The 20113-nt window shown below is 41.7% G+C and overlaps 2 protein-coding genes and 4 non-coding genes across 15 annotated transcripts in view; 5 read left to right on the top strand and 1 right to left on the bottom strand.

Moving 5' to 3' along the window:
• plxnb2b (plexin b2b) overlaps positions 1 to 6558 on the bottom strand; it is a 183434-nt gene extending 176876 nt beyond the window's left edge. For 2 of the 3 annotated variants that reach the window (XM_086027395.1, XM_086027393.1), the window contains exon 1: positions 5939 to 6558. The gene's annotated coding sequence lies outside the window, so the exon portion shown is untranslated. The remainder of the gene's footprint in view (positions 1 to 5938) is intronic. The other variant, XM_086027394.1, reaches the window with a different exon arrangement.
• Positions 6559 to 14079: 7521 nt separating this feature from the next.
• The window catches only part of shisal1b (shisa like 1b), an 80980-nt gene continuing 74946 nt past the window's right edge, over positions 14080 to 20113 (top strand). For 6 of the 8 annotated variants that reach the window (XM_086029420.1, XM_086029412.1, XM_086029414.1 and 3 more), the window contains exon 1: positions 14080 to 14239. The gene's annotated coding sequence lies outside the window, so the exon portion shown is untranslated. Of the gene's footprint in view, positions 14240 to 17800; positions 17914 to 20113 lie in introns of all 8 variants that reach the window. The other 2 variants (XM_086029413.1, XM_086029415.1) reach the window with 1 other exon arrangement.
• Positions 15232 to 15372, top strand: LOC147149103 (U4 spliceosomal RNA). Its single transcript, XR_015086701.1, has one exon. It is a non-coding gene; the product is annotated as a U4 spliceosomal RNA (small nuclear RNA).
• LOC147149104 (U4 spliceosomal RNA) lies at positions 16248 to 16388 on the top strand. The gene has a single exon (XR_015086679.1). It is a non-coding gene; the product is annotated as a U4 spliceosomal RNA (small nuclear RNA).
• Positions 16973 to 17113, top strand: LOC147149105 (U4 spliceosomal RNA). Its single transcript, XR_015086700.1, has one exon. It is a non-coding gene; the product is annotated as a U4 spliceosomal RNA (small nuclear RNA).
• On the top strand, positions 18604 to 18744 carry LOC147149106 (U4 spliceosomal RNA). Its single transcript, XR_015086687.1, has one exon. It is a non-coding gene; the product is annotated as a U4 spliceosomal RNA (small nuclear RNA).

The following is a 20113-nucleotide window of genomic DNA, read 5'->3' on the forward strand; positions in this document are numbered from 1 at the left end:
CCCTAGCATCAAACAGCACCGATAATAGTGTTTTGATAGAAAAAAAATATGGCGTTCCAGTAACTGTGGCAACGCAAGATGGCTGCCGACTGGCTTCAGCCGTGAAGGGCCTATTGAAAGTCCATTCCGTGCCTGTGTGTCCGTGGATGCAGGTTTACTTCCTGTAGCAGACATTATGATCATCTTCTTCAGTTACCAAATTAGTTAAGACTGGACCACCAGCGCCTCTGCTGGTTGCAGCCAAGTAGTGCACTCCCATTTGGCCTCAATTGCTTCAAAACGTCAATCAATCAATTCCACACAACGGACTGAATTCCGATCGATTCACTACAGTGGGCCTTGCGCTCATGATGGTCCTGTCATACTGACGTTATGAAAAACAATATATTTGTAACTATTTTGTGCACAATAAGGCATGCCCAGTTACATATTTACTGATTTTTTTAATGACTATTTATGGCCTATAAGAGTTACAGAAATATTTCATGTAATTGTAAGAAATTTACTACTGCATTAGGATAGGTTATGGATTATATACTGTACGTATGCATGTGGTCACACAGCATGAGAAAGTATGCTCACTAACTGATGCGCTATCTAAATAAAATTGTATTGTATTTTATTTTTTTATTTTTTTTTATATTTATGGCCTAAATGTATTTGAACACATTTATTTATTCCAATCATAACTACATTTGTGCTGACATAGGTCAGTGGTAAGGCGTTTCAACTTACATTATATCCAAATTCAGGGTACGCCAAAGGCGCGGAACTCTGCTAAAAACCAAGGGCCCCCTGTAGTTGACAACTGTTTGCGACAAATATTGTGCATGCATGCACAAGGTATTAATAATAACATAATCCTCACATTGTGTGCTACTTGAAGTAGAGCAGCGGAAGCCGGTGGCAAGCGGCATTCGTCCACAAGAGTTGAGGGAGTAAGCATAATAGTTAGCGCAATCACACCTCGGAGGCCAGTGGAACTTTATCTTTTATCTGTAGAGAATGGAGGGGGGGGAGGTGGGCTAAAGTGCTGAGTGGAAAGGGTGTCAAGGGTTAGCTGTGTGAAGTGCAAACAATGCCGCACTGGAACAAGGCGCCTAGATAAGAGAGGAAAGTTTGGAAGGAGCTAGCGGAGGACAAAGGGGGGGTGATGTGCACTCAAGTCCAAGGACAAGGGTGGCTGCGGTTAAAAAACGGATATGATCAGAAATCCACCTCGGCGTGACGTCGCCTCACCGTCAGCTAATCCTTGGACGTGAAAAGACGAGCCAATCTCCAATCGGGGGGGGAAATCTCTATTCGCCAGATTCCTCCGCCAGCCACTTAATGCCAAGCCAAAACGCCCTTCACGCATCCGTCAACGCTCTATGTCAACTTTAGCGGTCCAGGGTTGCGTATGGCCTTTTACTCATGCGCGCCACACCCCCTTTTATGAGCATTGGCTTATAAAATCCGTGCCTGAGTAGGAAAATGTTGGTCAAATGGCTTCCAAGCATCTAACGGTCATGGCTCAAAGGGAAAGTAGGTTTATGTTGACATGATGATAGTGATTTGGGTCACATCCTGCTTGCCTGTTTTGGTGGGAGCAGGAAAGATTATCTTGTAATTCTAAATGAGCTACTTGCCATGAACCAATTGCATAAACACTAATCATGCATCGGCTTGTTTTCTGCCGTTTTTTCTATTTGCAGGCTCGGGGTTGCTTGTTGCTTGCAAGGATTATGTTGGGGTTTTTTTTTTTCTTTCAAAATGAAAACGACAGAAGCCAGTAATCCAAAGCAAAAACAAAAAAAGCTGGGTTCAAATTGACCTCGAAAATATTCTCTCTGAGATAAATGTGAGGCGCGGATCCAAGACGGCGCACAGTTTGGAGGAAATGGACAATCGGCAGCCAAAAACAGTGAAGGGCCTAAGAGCAGAGTGCACAATTGCTTCTCTGCTGGTCTGACACCATTTGACTGCATCCGAAAATAGTCTGAGTGGATCCAACCATTGACTTTCATTTCCAGAGCTAGTGGCCGACTGTTGAAAAAAAAAAAAAAAACACAAAAAAAAAAAACAGACAAAGTCATACAAATGCCAGTGTTGCGACGCTCGTATATAGCAGGACATGCGATTTCCTTCTGCTCTTGGGATTGTTTTGCAAAAGTCTCTCGGCTGCGATGAAGAAGGGCGCCGCGCTTGCCGGGTAGTGGGGAGAAAACATTTATCACCGCGCTCCTCGCCACTGATAAGGTGTCTCTATTTATTCAGAGAGGAGCAGATAAAACCTGAATGAAGCATTTGTTGCGGTGACAGCAGGGAAGAGGCTGAGCTAACTTGTGTGTGTCCGTGTGAGCAGATGGCCTCCACTGCGAGAGCATCCTTACTCCGGCAGCCCCCCTCCGGCTAGCACCAGCGGGCCCTCTTTCCTGCTTCCACATGCCCCCCAACCGTGTTAATCCATCCCTCCGCGAGACTGTTTGTATAATGTTATTTAAAGGGAAATAATCCCCGGGAGAAGGGGGCGGGGCATCCCATGTACAGTAGGCCTATGCTCAAGGGGGCACGTGGCGGCCGGAGTGCGAATAAAGGGACAATTTAGAGAGACGAGAACAGACGTCTGTTCTGACCGCGGAGATGCACACGGACAGAACCGCGCAGGAAAGAGACGCAGAACGAAAAGAACGTCTGTCCGCTTTATCTCCACCACAGACAAGAAAACAGGAAGAAAACAAAAAGAGATAACACTCACTGCAACTTCAGCAACTGTTGACAAGCTGTCCAGAGGTGAAAAAACAAGAACTGTCTGGGAATGTTACTACCACAATGACATTCATTCCATATTACGAGTTACTGACTACGTTTACGTGCGTTCAATTTTAAAACCCCTAGTATTCGGGTTTATAAAGGCCACGTAAACGCACACAAAATATTTGGTCATTGGGTTACCGGTTTGTGTTCTGCGCATGCTCTTGCTCTATCCGCAATTTGTAGTACAGGAAGTACTTGTATGCGCATCATCCTCGCCATAGCGAGCCTAACTTGAATTGATTTCTCCGCGGCGGTTTCACATTATTTTCTGTCTCTACAGCGAAAATGCCACGGTGTGTATTACGACACACATATACGCGTGTATTTCGACACACATATACGTGTGTATGAATACGTACGTCTGGCGCGCAACTTGCCAGAAATACACAAGCAGGGGTAACGAATCATGGCAAAACTCCAAGACGCAGCACACCGACACACTTTTGCGTGGAGGAACCCGACTGCTTCATTCCTGTGGTAAGTTACTTGAATATAATGGGTTTTATTGACGGTAGAAAGCAAGAAGCGGAAATGACGTCTATTTGCGTCACGACGTCCGTGTGTCACCGTTATCAGGTTACTCAAATGCGGGAGTAACTTTGTCCGGAATTTTGTCTGACTTTTGACCTTAACGTGATGCGAGTGACAACATAAAAATAGCCGCTTCTCTTCTCACTGTGGCAATTAAGCAGCATTGTTAGTCCATTCATATACAGTATAAGTCCACCCGTGTCACGTAGTAAGTATGCTCACGACACCGATTGGCTGTTAACGATGTGACTGCGCCAATAGTTCACTTCAGCCTACCATGGTCAAGTGGTGGTCACGTTCGGTCTGACCACAGAATAACAAATACTAACACGCCTCAAGTCATGACCAACCTCTCCAATCATTGTATTTTTATTTTTAGGAGTCTGAGGTCGCACCCCTAATAGGCTTTGAACCTCAAAATTGCCAATTGGAGTACATTCTGCCCGTTTGATTGTATTCACTATGTTGTTTGTACTATTCCCAAGCCTTGATAAGATAAAAAAAAAAAAAAAATGGGTGCTTGGGTTGCATCAGGAAGGGCATCTGGTGTAAAAACTGTGCCAAACAAATCAAGCTAGCGACTCGCTGTGGTGACGACTGATGGGACAAGCCACAAGTTACAACAACTCTTTGTGGTACGTAGAAAAACTGAAGACTTGATTGAAGGCTGCGATAATCAAACAAGTGGCATGTTTTGAAGTACTTTACATCTGCCACATATACACTAGTAACGAATTACTACAACATTAATAAATACAAAAAGTACACATGGATGAATCGGGCTAATGCTAACAAAACATGCAAATCCTCAAGTACCCGAATCCAAAAATAAATGAGTGACATGTTTTATAGGTTCAATAAAAACAGTTCCTTAACATGTTTACAATACCAGGGTCACGTATCTATTTACTCTACTTTTGTCAATGTGAATTAAAGACAGAAACAATGTCTTCCATTCATTCGATTTTGAGAGCACTTGTAAGGTCATGGGTAACTGGAGCCTAATCCCAGCTGAGTTTAGGAAAGAGTCACACCACAAATATGAATCCCATGTGCTCTATAAATGACTACTGAAAAACAACAAAATATTACAAGCACACATGGATTATCAGATGGTACTTGTTGATTTCACGCACCAGAGTCCAAAACTGATTTAGTGACACTTTTAATATCCATCCATTCATTTTCTATACCATTTTTCCTCACTAGTCATGCGTGAACTAAAGCAATTCCAGATGACTTTGGGCAAGAGAAGGGGGAACACCCTGACCCGGTCGCCGTCAATCGCAGGGCACATAAAGCCAAACAACAATTCACAATTTAGAGCACAGGTATCAAACTCAAGGCCCAGGGGCCAGATCTGGCCCGCCACATCATTTTATGGGGACAGCAAAAGAAAATCATGCATGTCAACTTCCATGATGCTTGCTAAAATCTCGACCAAAATTTCTAAATTCAAAATTCCACGCAGAGCCTGTATTTGAACCCCTGACCTCAGAACTGTGAGGCGGATGTACCAACCACCCACCACCACCACCACATTTGATATGTTCAACAGAAACACACTTTGACTTCCAACCATCATTTTTCTATAGTTATTGTCCTTATTCGGACTGAGGATAAATGGAGCCTAACCCAGCTGACTTTGGGCGGGGTAATAATTCACACCTACGGACAATTTAAAGTCTTCAACAAACCAAACGTGCATGTTTTTGGAGGTTGGAGTGTAATAGGCTGTGTAATAAAAAAAAAACATGTGTAATAGGCTATGTGAATGTGTGGCACTGAATGAATTGGGTCCTGAATGCATTTTAAAAAATGGTGATTAAACATAAACCCAGTAGGGCTCTGACATCTGCCAACTTGAGTCAATTAGTGTAGCCCGGAGTTCAAAGTGAACATGGTGAAGCTTCATTTAGCTGTTATGCTGCACACAAATGGGATAAGCTGCCAACAGAAGTTAATTCAGCCCCGAGTGTAAATGCTTTTAAATCCAGGTTAGAAATTTGTGTTCTGTTAATGTGTTTAAATTGTGTCAATGGACGTTCTGACCATTTTTGTAAGCTACTTTTGTTTTTCTCTGCTTTGCTTCTGAATGTGGTTAACTGTTGTGTTTGTAAATGCTCGTAGGTGTTGTATCTTTGCTTGTGTGAAGCACATCGAGTTGCCTCGTGTATGAAATGTGCTCTATAAACATTAACAGAACAGTTTTGCCTTCGCTTGTCTTGTCTTGCAACCTGCTGCCTGACAGTAATGTGTCACGCCTGGGCATGTTTGGCCAAAAATCTCACATGACTTAATCACAATGAATTGGACTCATCTTGCCTAGAAAGGTTATGACCCAAGTACCAATTTTGGCTCCTGAGCCTAAACATGGGAAATCCTGCTACCAGAGTCTGAACCTGAATGGCATTCCCCATGATCCATTTTTTACACACATCACATGACACACGAGGACAATGCACTCCTTGTGAAATGATACAACAACTGTATTTATGTGTGATCTGTCAGTGCTAATACTGAAACTTGCTGGTTTGAAGTACCAGACAAACGGCGAAAATTGATGCCTAAATGCTCCAAGCAAGCAAACACTCCCCCCCGAAAAACTCACCTCGGAGAAGGAGGGAAGGTGGCTCAGTGCCCCTGCGATCAAAAAAAAGTCCACAAATACATGAAGCTCCTTGGTTGTTTTGTGTTCAAAAAGAAGTCCGTTCACATGTTCCTCCCGTGGTGTGCTTCTCAAAAAAAAAAGGCACTAATTCCTGTTCAAAGCTCTTCGCCGGGCACCGAAAATGTCAGCGACACGGGAGGAGGGGGGATAAAGAAGGAGAAAAGTCTCAGTCAAAGGCGCCAGTGGGGTTGGCGATAGCGGCGAATGTTCCTTCCACGCCCAGGTATCGAGTCACATGGTCACGTCCAGGTGTGCTTCCTGGAACCGGGACAGACACACCTGTGAGAGCCGCACACTCGCGCGCGGAGATCCGGTAGAAGGGAAGCGGAGAGACGTGGGGGCGGGTGGCCGACTTACGGTGGCTCGCGAGCGGCTATGGGAAGGACGGAGCTCCGGTGCGACCGCCGCCGCCGCTGCCGCTGCTGCTGCACTCGAGTTGCAGCCGGCAGAGAATAAGAAGGAGGAGGACTGGCGAACGGGAAGGCAGAAAGTCGACTGTGAGTTGGGGTTGTCTCTGTTTGACTCGCTGGAATGTTTTCCGCGGGCGGTGGGAGCGGCGGAGGGGGGCGAGCGAGTGGTCCAACCAGCAACGAGTACCCGTCCAAGGGAGGCGGTTCCCGCGTGGGGGAAATGACATAAGAGTGGTGCCTTGATTGACGAGCTTAATTCGTCCCGCGGCCGCGCTCGTAACTCGGAACAGTCGCGTCCCCAATCACATTTTCACCACAGAAAATCATAGAAATGGAATTTATCACTTCAAATAAATCACTAAAACAGCTTTTAACCAGCAGGAAATAATATTTCGATCCAGAGTGACCAATTTTAAGTATGGCTCCTCAAGCTAAAGTATCGATATTTGCAATTAATTCATATATAATATATATGTATTATATATATTTTTTCCAATTCTCCCTGCTGCAACACACCTGTTTCAAATGATCAGGATAGCATCAAGCTCCTTCAGAGCTTGCTGATGAGCTGATAATTTGAATCAGGTATGGTGTAACAAGGAGAAATGGAAAACATGCAGGAAAGCAGCCCTTGAGGACCTGAGTTTGACACCTATGATTTAGAAGGTTGTATTGTCATCCAATCAGAATTTTTGCTATGTGTCGCCAAGGGCAAAGAGCTTTCTGCCATGGCAGAAACAGACTGCTGGCTCTGCTTTGTAAACGCATTTGATTGGCTGAAGAGCGATCAGGGTGAAGGCCCACGTCTCGTAGGCACTGCATGGAGTGCATGCCACTGTTGACAAGATGGCATGGAAGTGGTAACAAAATATTTTGAAGTTGTTTGGTTCAACTGATGGTGTGTGCGCTCCAACATATTACATATTGGAACAATGATATATTGGTATTGTAAAATGAGAACCAACTGTAACTGCGACTTGGATGTCCCTTCAAAAAATCTGTATCAAAAGTCCGGCTCAGGGGCTATTTGCGGACCCAGCTTGGTTTGTTTTTTGGCCCGTGGCATGTACTAGAAAAAAAACAGTCCAGCTTTTATCTTTTTTTATGTTTATCTGATGATATTATAATATATATTTTCCTTTTGTATTTCAGATGAAAACATTTTTTTTTAACCTACTGTATAGTATATGTGTTTGATAAATGCTGCGTGGAAAAAAGTGCCCCCACCTCTGCATTACACATGTATTTTTACTTGAATGCAACCTTAAAACACCACTGCACACATTTTTATTTTACAAACCCAAACATTGTTTCCAACAGAGAACTGACACGTTTTTATTTGCGATTTTCTTGACGCCTCAGTTACGCCGACTAAACCCTTGACAATGGTTATTTTTAAACACTATGAATCACAAATGTACTACATGCTTCACATCCGCGGCTGTTTTTTATTATGCTATCAGGATGAATAGTCGACTAGCAGAGCAAATGTTTTGTCCTTACCCAACCCTTAAATTCAATTTACTGCATACCCTGTGTACACGCAAGAATAGTAACACATGTAAAACATCTGGTACACAGAACTGTTATTTCATTAAAAAAAAAAACTGTGAGCTGTAGGCATCGATATATTATTTCTTTTGAACATCAAGGTAACGCACCTGTATTGTACAGCAGGCACATTGTCAAATGATTCATGTGGCTATTATGTCACTTTTACAATTTAATTTAAATTTTATTTGCATTCAGTGTCACTCATATGTATTGCAAATATTGCATCTTGTTATTTGTGATGGCTTGTAAATGTTATTGCTGCTACTGGATACCAGAATCCCTTTGGGATCAATAAAGTGTACACACAATCCACCATGCAGCCTCTTAGTTTGTTCGATACACTGATTTGAAAAGTGAGTCACTGGAGTAAAGCAAAAATGAATTTTGTACTTTATGACCTTGAATCCAATATCATACAACGCAGCCATTTTGGCACAGTAAGTTTTGTAGCTTCTGCCGGGACTCTGTGTGGCTTTGTGTCACTTCTGTGAGTGATTTATAGGCATGCCAATGAGGCTGCCCGTTTGGGGAGACGCTCGGTGTCTGCCCGGGTGGACTGGCGATGTTGTGAGTCACACTGGCTGAGAGCTGACACAGGCACAAAGCTGGCAGAGATTCACGTGGCGAGATGGGGGAAATGGCCTTCACAGGTCCTCACGTTGACTGATGAGCTCCAGGAGAATGTAGGCCAAACCAGACAATTGCCAGGCGAGCGGACACCTCGCGACACCCCACCCACCCCCCAAATCACAAACAGGAGGGGTGGCCAATGTGTCTGAACATGTCCGTCTGAAGAGTAATGAGGCTACTTACTCTCTGAAGTGCTAGGGGATGTCACTAACCAAGAAAGGCTAAGTGAAAACAGAGGTTTAGGCTGGAGGAGTGGGGTGGGGGGGCGGGGGGGACTACAAGTTGTCTTACCAAAAAATGTCACTTGAAGACTTCTTGAAGACATCTTCAGTGTTTACGGAAAGTTGTAGCCCAGGTTCATTGAAGACTCTAAAATGTAGAGTCTAAATTGACTTGATTGCAATTAAAACATAGGTTAAGTTTAGCTCCTTGGACAGGTCTCCTTGGACTCATAGACGACTACAAATTTGTTTTCAAAATGTTTACGAAAACAAGTATGCTAGGTTCGTTGAAGCCTCTCGAGTTCCCTCAATATTTTCCCAAAACATGTAACTTAGGTCTATTGGAAACTCAGGTGTCTTCAGTTTACAAAAACATGAGTCACACTTGGTTCATTAGAGACTCAAGTGCCTTGGATGTCTATGAAATCATTAAATACTCCATTAAAGTTCATTAAATACTCTTACTTGTCTTCTGTTTACAAAAACAAGTACTTTTGGTTCATTGAAGAGTCTCAAGTGCCTTCAATGTTTAAAAAAACATGTATGTAGTGTGATTGAAGATGCTCAAGTGCTGTCAATGTTTACAAAAAGTAGCATGTTTGGTTCATTAAAGTGTCTCACTGATCTTAAGTTTGGGGGTAAAAAAACTCGTGTACTGGAGTTTTCTCTCAAGAGTCTTCAGTTTACAGAAACCATGTATATTGGGTCCATTGAAGATTCACAAATGTATTCACCGTTTACAAACACAAATGTGTTAACAGTCTTTCAGTTCTCAACAGTTTACAAAAATATTTATGTTAGGCTTACCGAAGTCTCTCAGTTGTCTTCAACTTTCAAAAACAAATGCGTCTGATTCACTGAAGATTCATGTGCCTTCACTCAATACAAATCAAGTTGTACATGTTAGGGTCATTGAAGTCTGACATTTGTCTTCAGTTTACACAGACAAAAAACAAACATGTTCGCTTGATTTATAACTCACAATTGTCTCTATTTTCAAAAACAAGTATGTTAGGTACAGCAAAGATTGTCAAACGTGAATACGACAACTTAAGTCTGTGCTGTGCCTTCGCTTTTTTGTGGCACACATAATGTGTTATCACGCCCCTGGTGTCAAACAGTACCATTTCTCATGCAGTGAGTCAATTAGAAAATGTCTATCAACACACACTAGAGAACCTCATTTATGACACAGCAAATCTACTGTTGTCCGTTGTGATGTAGTGGATAAGTCAGACTCGAGGTTCGGGTCGGAGATTGGTTGCCATGTGGTTATACTGCCCCCTTTTGGTCAGAGCCTGCATATTCCTTGGCACTAACCGGTTTAAGACTTGATAGCATAGCACTGAAGAAACAGCAGGATCGTTATCCAGTTTCTGAAGATTGCTGATTCTCCAATTCGAATCGGGTGTGTTGCAGCAGGGAGGGATGGGAAAACAGGCAGGAAAGCGGTTCCTGGAGGAGCAGGATTGAGGACCCCCGCTGTAAATGATCTTTCTGGCTTTGCCTCACTGTCAAAACGACTGTAAATTGTCAGCAGCTGTGGAAGTGTCTGAATGTGTCAGTCCATTGAGTGGCAAGTGTTTTCGTTTTGGTTGTACCCTGCCTCTTGCGTTAAATCAACCAGGATTTGCTTCAGCTTCACCGTGACCCTGAATAGAATCTGCAATATGAAAAATAAATGAATAGATGGATGCTTTTTTTTTTTTTTTTCCAAAGTGAGCCCAGGCAAACTCTAAAGCTCGTCTCCTCGTCCTTGCTCCATAGCCATATAATCATTATCTACTCTATCGGTCCTGTTATTTCTGGGTGAAGGTTGTGCAATATTCTTGCTTGTGGCAAATCCAAGAGGTGGTGATGACAGATGGAGTGATTCACAGACGCCAGGAACTTGTCATGGCGGTTGAAAAGTGTGAAGAATAACTCAGCAGGGACACCAAGCAAATGTATTTAAAGCAGACCTGGTTCTGGTTTCACTGGCTGCCGAGTCTTACTAATGCGTCACTCAATTTGTCAATACTTTTCATTAGTGTATTGATGAAGTGGGTTTTACAAGTATCGGAGTTTAAGCTTCCGGCTACTTTGAGCAGAATACTGGCAAAATAGCATGTGTGACAGGAAGACATCAGGTTAGTCAGAGAACAGACCGACGGGCTTATGGCGGCAGTCGAGGAATAAACACTAAGTGGGAAAAGCAAGACGGCAGCAGTGAGGGGGTTGGTGAGAACTGAATGCAAGCGCAGAAAAAGGAAAGACTGGAATCAGAATATTGGCGTCTGGGAGTGCTGCTAGCTTATATACTGACATGCTGTAAGCACTGAGGTAATCTTGCTACAAAAAGTCACCGTGATATTTGTTTGCCTTATCAGATGTCCCTGTCACTCCACACAAGAAAAATGTCATTGTTATCCTGCCCTTTGTTTCCAACACAATCTAATCATGACTGCGCCAGCTTCGCCTGCATTGTCCAGGTGGCCTCTCACTACCATTTAATGTCTTTTAGCAGGCTGATGTGATGTAGCCCAGATCCCGCCATGCGTGGCGTGTGCCCACAGGCCCACGCACACACACACACACACACACACACACACACACCTGCTTGAAGGCAGACCGCATCCACAATTTCCTTCTATGATGTAAAAAAAACAAAAAAAAACACTGATCAGCAATCCGAAGAGGATTTGCGTCATGGACAAGCTCTGTGCTCTTAACATTAGGACTCCAGTGCAGCCTCTAAATTGGATCACAAACAGTCTGTGGATTTTGCTAACAAGCTTCCAGAAAAACGAATTAGTCGAAGTTCACCTGGAAAATAAGTTAATGATGCAAGACAACATTAATTTGCGACCTTCAAACCCGAAATAGAAGAGGAAGCACTTTCAGTTTCTAAGTCAGGGCTATAAACTTTGGTCGCCCTTTGTATAAATGTTCAGTCTCCTCCGATTCCGAATTTGATTTGTATTATTATTTTTTACAACAAATGGATGGGACACTTCTTTTGACATCAGAGGTCAAAGGGAAAATAATGGTTTAGTAGGTAGGTCAATACTGATCCCGTAGGAAAATTTGGGATGATGACAGCACTTACACTCTGACCAGGAATCGCACCCAAACTGCAGCAGTGAAAATTACATCCTCGCCTCACAAGACCTCCAAGGGTAAGCAGTTACTCAAGTGTTCAACTGTTGCACTACAATGTACATGAAAAAACAAAATAAGCTGAAATGCATCCAGCATTATCAACATAAACACACTAACACAAATAAAATCACTTAAAATGACTGATTGCTTGTTTAGTTGGTTGCTTTGCAGGTATGTCGATTAGTTAAATTGTTGGTTGGTTGTCAGCTGGTAAGTTGGTAGTTGGTTTGTTGGTCGGCTGAGTAGTTGTTAGGGATGTTATTTAAGTGGTAGGTCAGCCGGTCAACTGGTTGGTTGGATTGTCAGTCTGTCAGTATGTTGGTTAGATGGTTCTTAGGTATGTTGGATTGTCAGTCCAGGTGTTGGCTTGTTGGATAGGTGTTACGTTGGCTGGTCGGTATATTGGTCAGTTGGTTATTAGTGAGATAGTCAGGTGGGTATATATATACTGATTAGTTTAATTGTTGGTTGGTTGGTTGGTTGGTTGGTTGGTTGGTTGGGTGTTATGTTGTTAGTTAAGTGGTAGGTCAGCTGCTCGATTGGTTGTTATGTTGGTCAGTTAGTTGGTGTGTTGGTTAAATTGTTTGGTATGTTAGTTCATTGGTCAGTATGTTGGCTGGTTTGATAGTTGGTTATGTGGTAGATTGGCTGGTTGGTATATCAGACAGCTGGTTGAGTGGTTGGTTGTATAGTTCTTGCTTGGTTGGTCATTGAGCTTCTAGTTGGCTAAGGTGGTTGGTCAGACAGATGGCATGTTAGTTGGTTGATTGGTCGGTCGGTATGTTGGTTGGATTGATAGTTAGTTATTTGGGTGGTAGGTTGGCTGGTCTGTATATTGGTTAATTCGTTGGCTGGTTAGTACTTGCTTGGATGGTAAGACAGTTGCTTGTTGGTTAGATGGTCGGTTAAGTGGTTGCTGGCTAGCATGTTTGCAGCTAGGCCGCCGAGGCCGGTATGTTGGTTATATGCTTGTTTGGAATGTTGGTTGGTGGGTTGGTCAGTGGGTTAGGTACCAGTAGATACTTAGTTCTGCCCCATCTTTTCAGTATTCGCTCACACACATACACTGTATCACCTCTGTTATGGCTCTGATATGACTTCTAACAGCAATAAATGACTATTAGTTTTAAAACAGAACGGTGGACTTTTGTAGGCAGTGGAAAAGATGCTTCAAACATACATCTACATAAAAGATGATTTACAGTTTATTAAGGGGATTACCGTTGTCTTATTGAATGACCAATTGCCAGTGTAGTTTCAAGGTGTCTTGTTGTGAACAGCGTCATACTGGCTTGATGTGCTCGCTGGGCGGAAAACTGAGAAACTGTGGTTTTCCAGGTGAGGATAAAACACACAGTCTGACAGGATTCATTTAAGATTACTTGGTGTAATCCCCTTATCTATGTAACTACCTGTCCCAGAAAGTGATCCAAGCGTACCCCACGAGCCTCATTGGCTCGCCGTTCTGACAGGAGCAAATCCTCCGTCTAATGTGGCAGCTTTAGACTGACATACCAAATCTTATCTGTTGAGCACCTGCTTCATCCCGCTAAAGCGCCACAACAGGTGAAAAGGCCTATATCAACACGCTGACATTACAGTTCGTGGTATGACACCAATACAATATGCACAGAGTGCATATAATTGAAAACGTATACGACATATACAAAAGTGAACCGGCCAGTAGTGGCCAGTTTCGTCTTTGAAGCTGGCTCCAGAAGGTTGTACGTGATTTAAAGCGGAAGACAACCCCAAAATGTTCTTTACAAGAATATGTTCTACGCAGCCTGAGTAGTCTGAACACGGCATTGTGATTATTATTACGTTTGTGGAATATGAGTTAAGCAGCAAAATCCACCCGTTTTTGTCCATCTCAGGAGTGCGGCCAATTTGCCACTTTCTGTCGACTGAAGATGACATCACAGTTGCTCATGGCTCAGGTAACAATCAATCATGACTCAGCTTCAGAAAACAGGTGAGCCTGTTATTACTATTATTATTATTATTCTTATTCTTATTATTATTATTATTATTATTATTATTATTATTATTATTATTATAAATACAATTCCATATATATTACAACGGATGTAGCATATAGCACGTGGGCTCAATATCCGGTCTTTCCTGTTAGCAGGGTCTATTACGTGATTAGCATTTTTGTTTTATACTGGTAATTTAGCTTCTGGAGTTAATTACCACATCTGATGGAGATTTTATTGCCTTGTGGAATACTTCGAAGAATTATTATTATTATCATTCGTCGACGAAAGACTCTTACGCAGGTCAGTAAGAAAACTTGGGCCGCTAACAGTTAACTAGCATTTAAGGCTCGTGTTTAATCAGCACTCCGAATTTTCTTGGTTGACAATATTTTGCGAGTTTGTGTGAGTATGTGTGTGTGGGGAGTATTATGTTCTGGGGTTTTTTCACGAATAATTTACATTTATTTTAACTTAAAAAGCACGAATGCTTTTTCTGAAGGATAATAGTGTTTGGTTTACCGAAGTGAACAGCGACCTCTGGCGTTTTTTTCTGAGCATAGCGTTGTCGGTGCCATGGTGAGTACTGTATATGTAAATAAACGTACGTGATTTAGAACTTATAATATCCCATTAAATCATTGTAACGCGAAATCTATAATTTTATCCACACCACTTTTGTTAATGATGTAGAAAACATGATGACTGTGAGCAAACAGTGCTACATAAACTGAGAGAATGTTGAAGTCGAGAGTAAAAGTGAAGTCGTGCCATTTTTCCTGTTAACCGAAATGTTAAATATTGTAATATTGAAACTCTTGGTCAAATCATATTAGTTTAGACGTACTGTACACTAGCTTGTTAGTGAATCCAAACACTCAAACATTTGAATTAAATATAATGTACGCACATGCGTAAATTTGACTTCCGCGTTGCTTTTTCTATTGTTCTATTCTACTGTTAAAAACGAAACAAAACCAAGTGATGCAATTCAAGTTGTTTTTTAATTATGAAATCGAATTAATGATCGACGTGTGTAAGAGTCCACCCAAATGTTTGTGTGTGGCACAAACAGAACGGGATGTCCCAGAATGCATTGCGACATGAAGCTAGTTTTAATAAATACGTTTTCTCATATAGATTGAAACCCAACGCCGTATGAGATATAGCTGTATCGAATGAAGTGAAGATTTCGTTGGTCTAAAAATCCCACCGTCTGTTCTCTAATGTTTAGAGACCGTCACTATGGCACGCATGCTAAGTAATGACACTCCTGATGCTTAGATGAAATTGTTAGCTTTGCGCAGTGGCAGTATCGTAGCCTATGAGGTTTATCCGAGGCGCGATTATTGCTAGTTGAAAACTTTACCCAATACCCCGCCTTGACGACTTGAAATATAGTCGGCTATGGCAATTTTTGACGGTCTCTACGGAGACTAATCTCTGTGTGAATTTAAGAAATATGTTGGAATCTATTATTGGTTGATATTAAAGGTTCGACCGACAGCAATGTACCGAGTTATCAATAGCAGATTCATCATAGATTTCTTCGAATAATCTAACCTGATGATTTCTGTTTATCTACGACGTGATTTCTACCGTTCCGACGTTTACGTGTCGCACTGCAATTATCAGAGCATCCGTGTGACACGCAGCGTGAACATCGGGTGAGTTATAAAGATGGAGTTCATTCGTCCTTATCAATATCTGGATAGAAACAAGTTCCAAGTACTTTAAAACAAGTTCTCCCGTCGCAGACGAGCTCTGGTAAGATGCTGCCACGTTATCTGCGTACACGACGACGTCATTACGCATTTACGTCAAGACAGGACATGCGCAGACGGGGACGCATCTTGGCTATTCTGATTGGACTGTTTCGAATGGCGCTGGTTCTGATTGCTGAATGGAATATATCACCCCTGTGAATCCAAGTCAAATTCCATTCGTATTCGGCCTTTTTATTTAGATTTAGATTTTCCATATAGCGCATTTTACTTCCGTTTAGTCATTCAGATTCATTCTAATCGGCATGGCTCTGTTAACCTGTTGACGTTGGGTCATCATCCGTAGACTATTCCCATTATGCATTGCGGCGTAGCGTTCCATATTCATATGATATAGAAACGTTTTCGTAAATATATTAGAGACGTGTTACCCAAAAAATGTCACAGTTTTTTACGTGACGAATTTAGATAAATGTAGAATTTGCATTGGAATATTAAAACACTTCGTTTGCCCTAAGTGTGTCGACACCGTCACTGTAGAACGTGTGCGGGGTGGTGACCAAGTTGTTCGGAAAAAACTAGTCTTTAGCTTTGCGCAGTGGCAGTATCGTAGCCTATGAGGTCTATCCGAGGCGCGATTATTGCTAGTTGAAAACTTTACCCAATACCCCGCCTTGACGACTTGAAATATAGTCGGCTATGGCAATTTTTGACGGTCTCTACGGAGACTAATTTGTCTGTTCAAAATAACGAGAATAAGAGAAGTCATGTTGACACTGGGCGGGTTCCGTGAGGTGTTCCTGCACTGTTAAGTCAAACCTATTTGTCACCTGAGAAGCAATATTTCCACAATAAATCCTCAATATCCGCGGATTTAAATGATACGTGCTGACTTCTCGAGACAGTGAGGCTTCATGTGTCATCAATGACGTCATTTCCAAATATAAATAACGCTTTGATACGTGCTTCAGAAATTCCATCGTGGATTGCGTGACACATTTCCAAACTCGTCACATTTTGACCCATCACTAGTGCTAGGGCCTAGTACTAGTTATGGTAGTTTTTGTGCCTACTGTAGTAGCTAGTCACAAACATGTCATCTAAATTACCTTGACACTTTGAAATACAGTAGACTGTGGAGGTGTTCCATTCTCACAAAATATGTGAGTAATACATTAGTTGGTTTAGTTAAATGGCATGAACGTATATAGAAATTTGAAAGAAAATAAAATTTAAGAAACGTTAATGTTGAGACCGTCACTGTGGAACAGAGGTTGGGTCATGACTTGATTGTGTGTCACTCTCATATTTCAGCTTTGCGCAGTGGCAGTATCGTAGCCTATGAGGTTTATCCGAGGCGCGATTATTGCTAGTTGAAAACTTTACCCAATACCCCGCCTTGACGACTTGCAATATAGTCGGCTATGGCAATTTTTGACAGTCTCTACGGAGACTCGCTCTTGTGTGAATTTAAGAAATCAATAATTAATTATATATGTAGACATTATATGATTGTGTGATTAACCACGTTTATGTCATCAAGTTGCAATTTGTGAAGGTAATGTCATTATGCAATTATGCATGTTTGAGTTGCCAATACAATATACATCTACATAACTCACATTTATTGGTTTTAACAACGCAAGCCCCATAATGCATTGCGTCTGTACATGTCTAGACATTGTGTCGAAGTGTTTGGTAAAAATGTTTCAAGTTAGCGGAATGTGTGGATTGCTTATTTACATTGAAACAATTAAAGTACCCAACCCAGGGACAGTCTAAAACCCTTAATGTGCATATAATAAATCTTAACGTGGCTTAATGTTAGAAAACCACGAGCAATCGCCACCAAAATTCACATGCACATTTCAACCTATGCCCACATCAGTCTCTGAAAATCTCAAAACAATCGCGATGTAAACATGAATGTTGGTGGCGATTTTCTCTATTGACAATTCCGAACATCCAGGCATTTCACGATGTACCGCGCCTTCGGCGGTGAAAACTATCCACCGTATTGTATTGCTTTTGCATGTGACTCGCATATAACGCTCGCAGAAAATAATGCTTGGATTTTGTTGTGCGGTTGGATAGTCCAACCATAGCAAGATGCAAACTAAATTATCATACCATATTACAGCGTGGACCCTGAACGTCGGAGAAAGTGGGTAAACGGAGTGAAGAGAGTGGAACTGCACAGTTCAGAATGGAAGCCAACCAAGACCGCGGCGCTTTGTAGTGAGCACTTAAGTGGTAAAAAATCGTTCTTGAGCGTGATAAAATGTACTGTTTTCTTTCCTACACATTTTAGGCTTTAACCAGCTTGTATCATTATCTATTTAAATGTAGTAAAAAAAAAGAAAAAAAAATCACAAATCAATAACAACAACCTAAAGTTCAATGCTTTTCAATGAGCGGAGAGTTTGTTTTCACCGTTTTGACCGCCATCTTGACTTGTGACGTCATTTTGACCAAAGCCCGGAATAGTAAAGGTCAATGAGGAGGAAAAAGCTTAATGCCCATGGCATGCAAAATGCCGTGGCGATTGCTTTGATATTTTCGGGGATTAAAGTAGAGCTTTGAATATGAATTTTGATATCGATTGGTCGTAGCTTTCTGTTACTAAGCCACGTTAAGATTTTTTACATTGAGCGTTTCATAGTTGTCCCCACAAACTCACGTTTGGTGCGTTTAACATTAGCGAGTCCCACAATGCATTGCGGTGTAGCGTTCATTAATATTGATAAGATAAAGAAAACATTCCTAAATGTGCTGGAGGCTTGTTAACAGAAATGTAACAATTTTTGTGTATGTGACTGATTTAGATCAATTTGTGTTTTTTCTTAGTGTGTTTAAACACTTGTTTGGACTTAATGTGTCAAGACCATCACTGTAGAACATATGTCGAGTGGTCACATGACTGTTGTTATTATCCTTTGGGTCAGCTTTGCGCAGTGGCAATATCATAGCCTATGAGGTTTAGCTGAGGTGTGATCATTGCTAATTGAAAACTCTACCCAATACCCCGCCTTAATTACTTGAAAAATAGTTAATTAAGGCAATTTTTGTTGGTCTCCCTGGAGGCTAATATTCCTGTCAAATGATTGTCAGACAAGTGTTCATACCTTCAAATGATTCACAATCAGTGCGTCATTAGTATAGTCACTACCCAATTGATGTGCACGAGTATTGATATATCAATAGTAATAGTTTATTTACAACTACACAAAGACTCGCACAACCAACAAAGTTCAAATGAGAGTGCCGGTAATGGAAAAAACAGGAAAACCAGACAAACAAAAGACCCTCACAAAAGGCAAAGATCAAAATCACAAAACAATTGCATGTCGCGCCAAGACAAGAACGCACACCAATTCCGTGTGAACAAAGGAAGCTTGAAACACAGGTTGCTTGTCATAAAGGGACAAGATAATTCCAAATCCGTAAAAGTTCCACCGAGAATATTCTTAACAATAAAAACCCAATACTTCCTATGGAGAAAAATGTGTCAAAACAAGAAGAGCAAAGTATGCAGCGTGAACAAGAACATCTAGAAAATGCAATACTTGTCGACTATAGTCAGGAGCAAGCAGAGGAACAATTCGACAAGGCACAAATGGTTTGGCAGTCCTTTTAAACTAGGCTGATTACAATAAAAGGCAGGTGCGCTGCTGGAGGGAACCGCCCACCACTCCAGATGGAAGGAAAGAAAAAAACAACAACAACACAGCACAGTGTCGTGAGTCATGACAACGAGAACTCGAAATGATGTCGTTGAAGAAAAACTTCGTTGTTGTCGAAAAGCAATTTCTTCTAAGTCCCCCGTGTTTGCTCAAATCTCTCGTCAAAAGATATTTTAACTAGAGGCAACTTACATTTATCTTTATTAATTATCTTATATTGTGTCTGGGGGAAAAAAAAAGGTCCTTTATGACCATGTTGTTTAAAACTGTTGGTGTCAACAATTAGTTTGCAAGGGTCATAGAAAAATTCAATAGCCTGTTACATTTCATACTTTTGTCGTGATATGATAGTCATTCATTCTTAAACAATTAATAATAAAGAACGAAACCTAAGTCTGATTGGTCATTGTACCAGCAGTGCTGTAATATACTTGATTGACCATTGGAGGGCAGTCTTGTTCAAATTGTTCCCTCATCCAGCTACCATGTCACAAGTCCTTTGAAGTGCATCAGGAACCGTTTGTACCAAGTCTCAGTTTGCCATTCATGTAGCTCGTGAGCCAGTGTTCTCTACATGTCCAAAATCGCATTTTGTCATATTAACCGAGATTGTAGTTAAAGTGGCGGAAATGAAATGGCAACATGTGGCTTTGTTGGCCTTAAACCAGAGCTTTGCCAAACATGAACACATTGCACCGCACCACAGGATTAGTTCCTAGGTAACCATGTGACCGTGCAAACGATTGCTATGGAAACCAGTGTATCCAGTC

The sequence above is a fragment of the Filicampus tigris genome, chromosome 4, assembly GCF_054856515.1.
Source record: "Filicampus tigris isolate MCC_2025a chromosome 4, RoL_Ftig_1.0, whole genome shotgun sequence".
Classification (NCBI taxonomy): Eukaryota; Metazoa; Chordata; class Actinopteri; order Syngnathiformes; family Syngnathidae; genus Filicampus; species Filicampus tigris.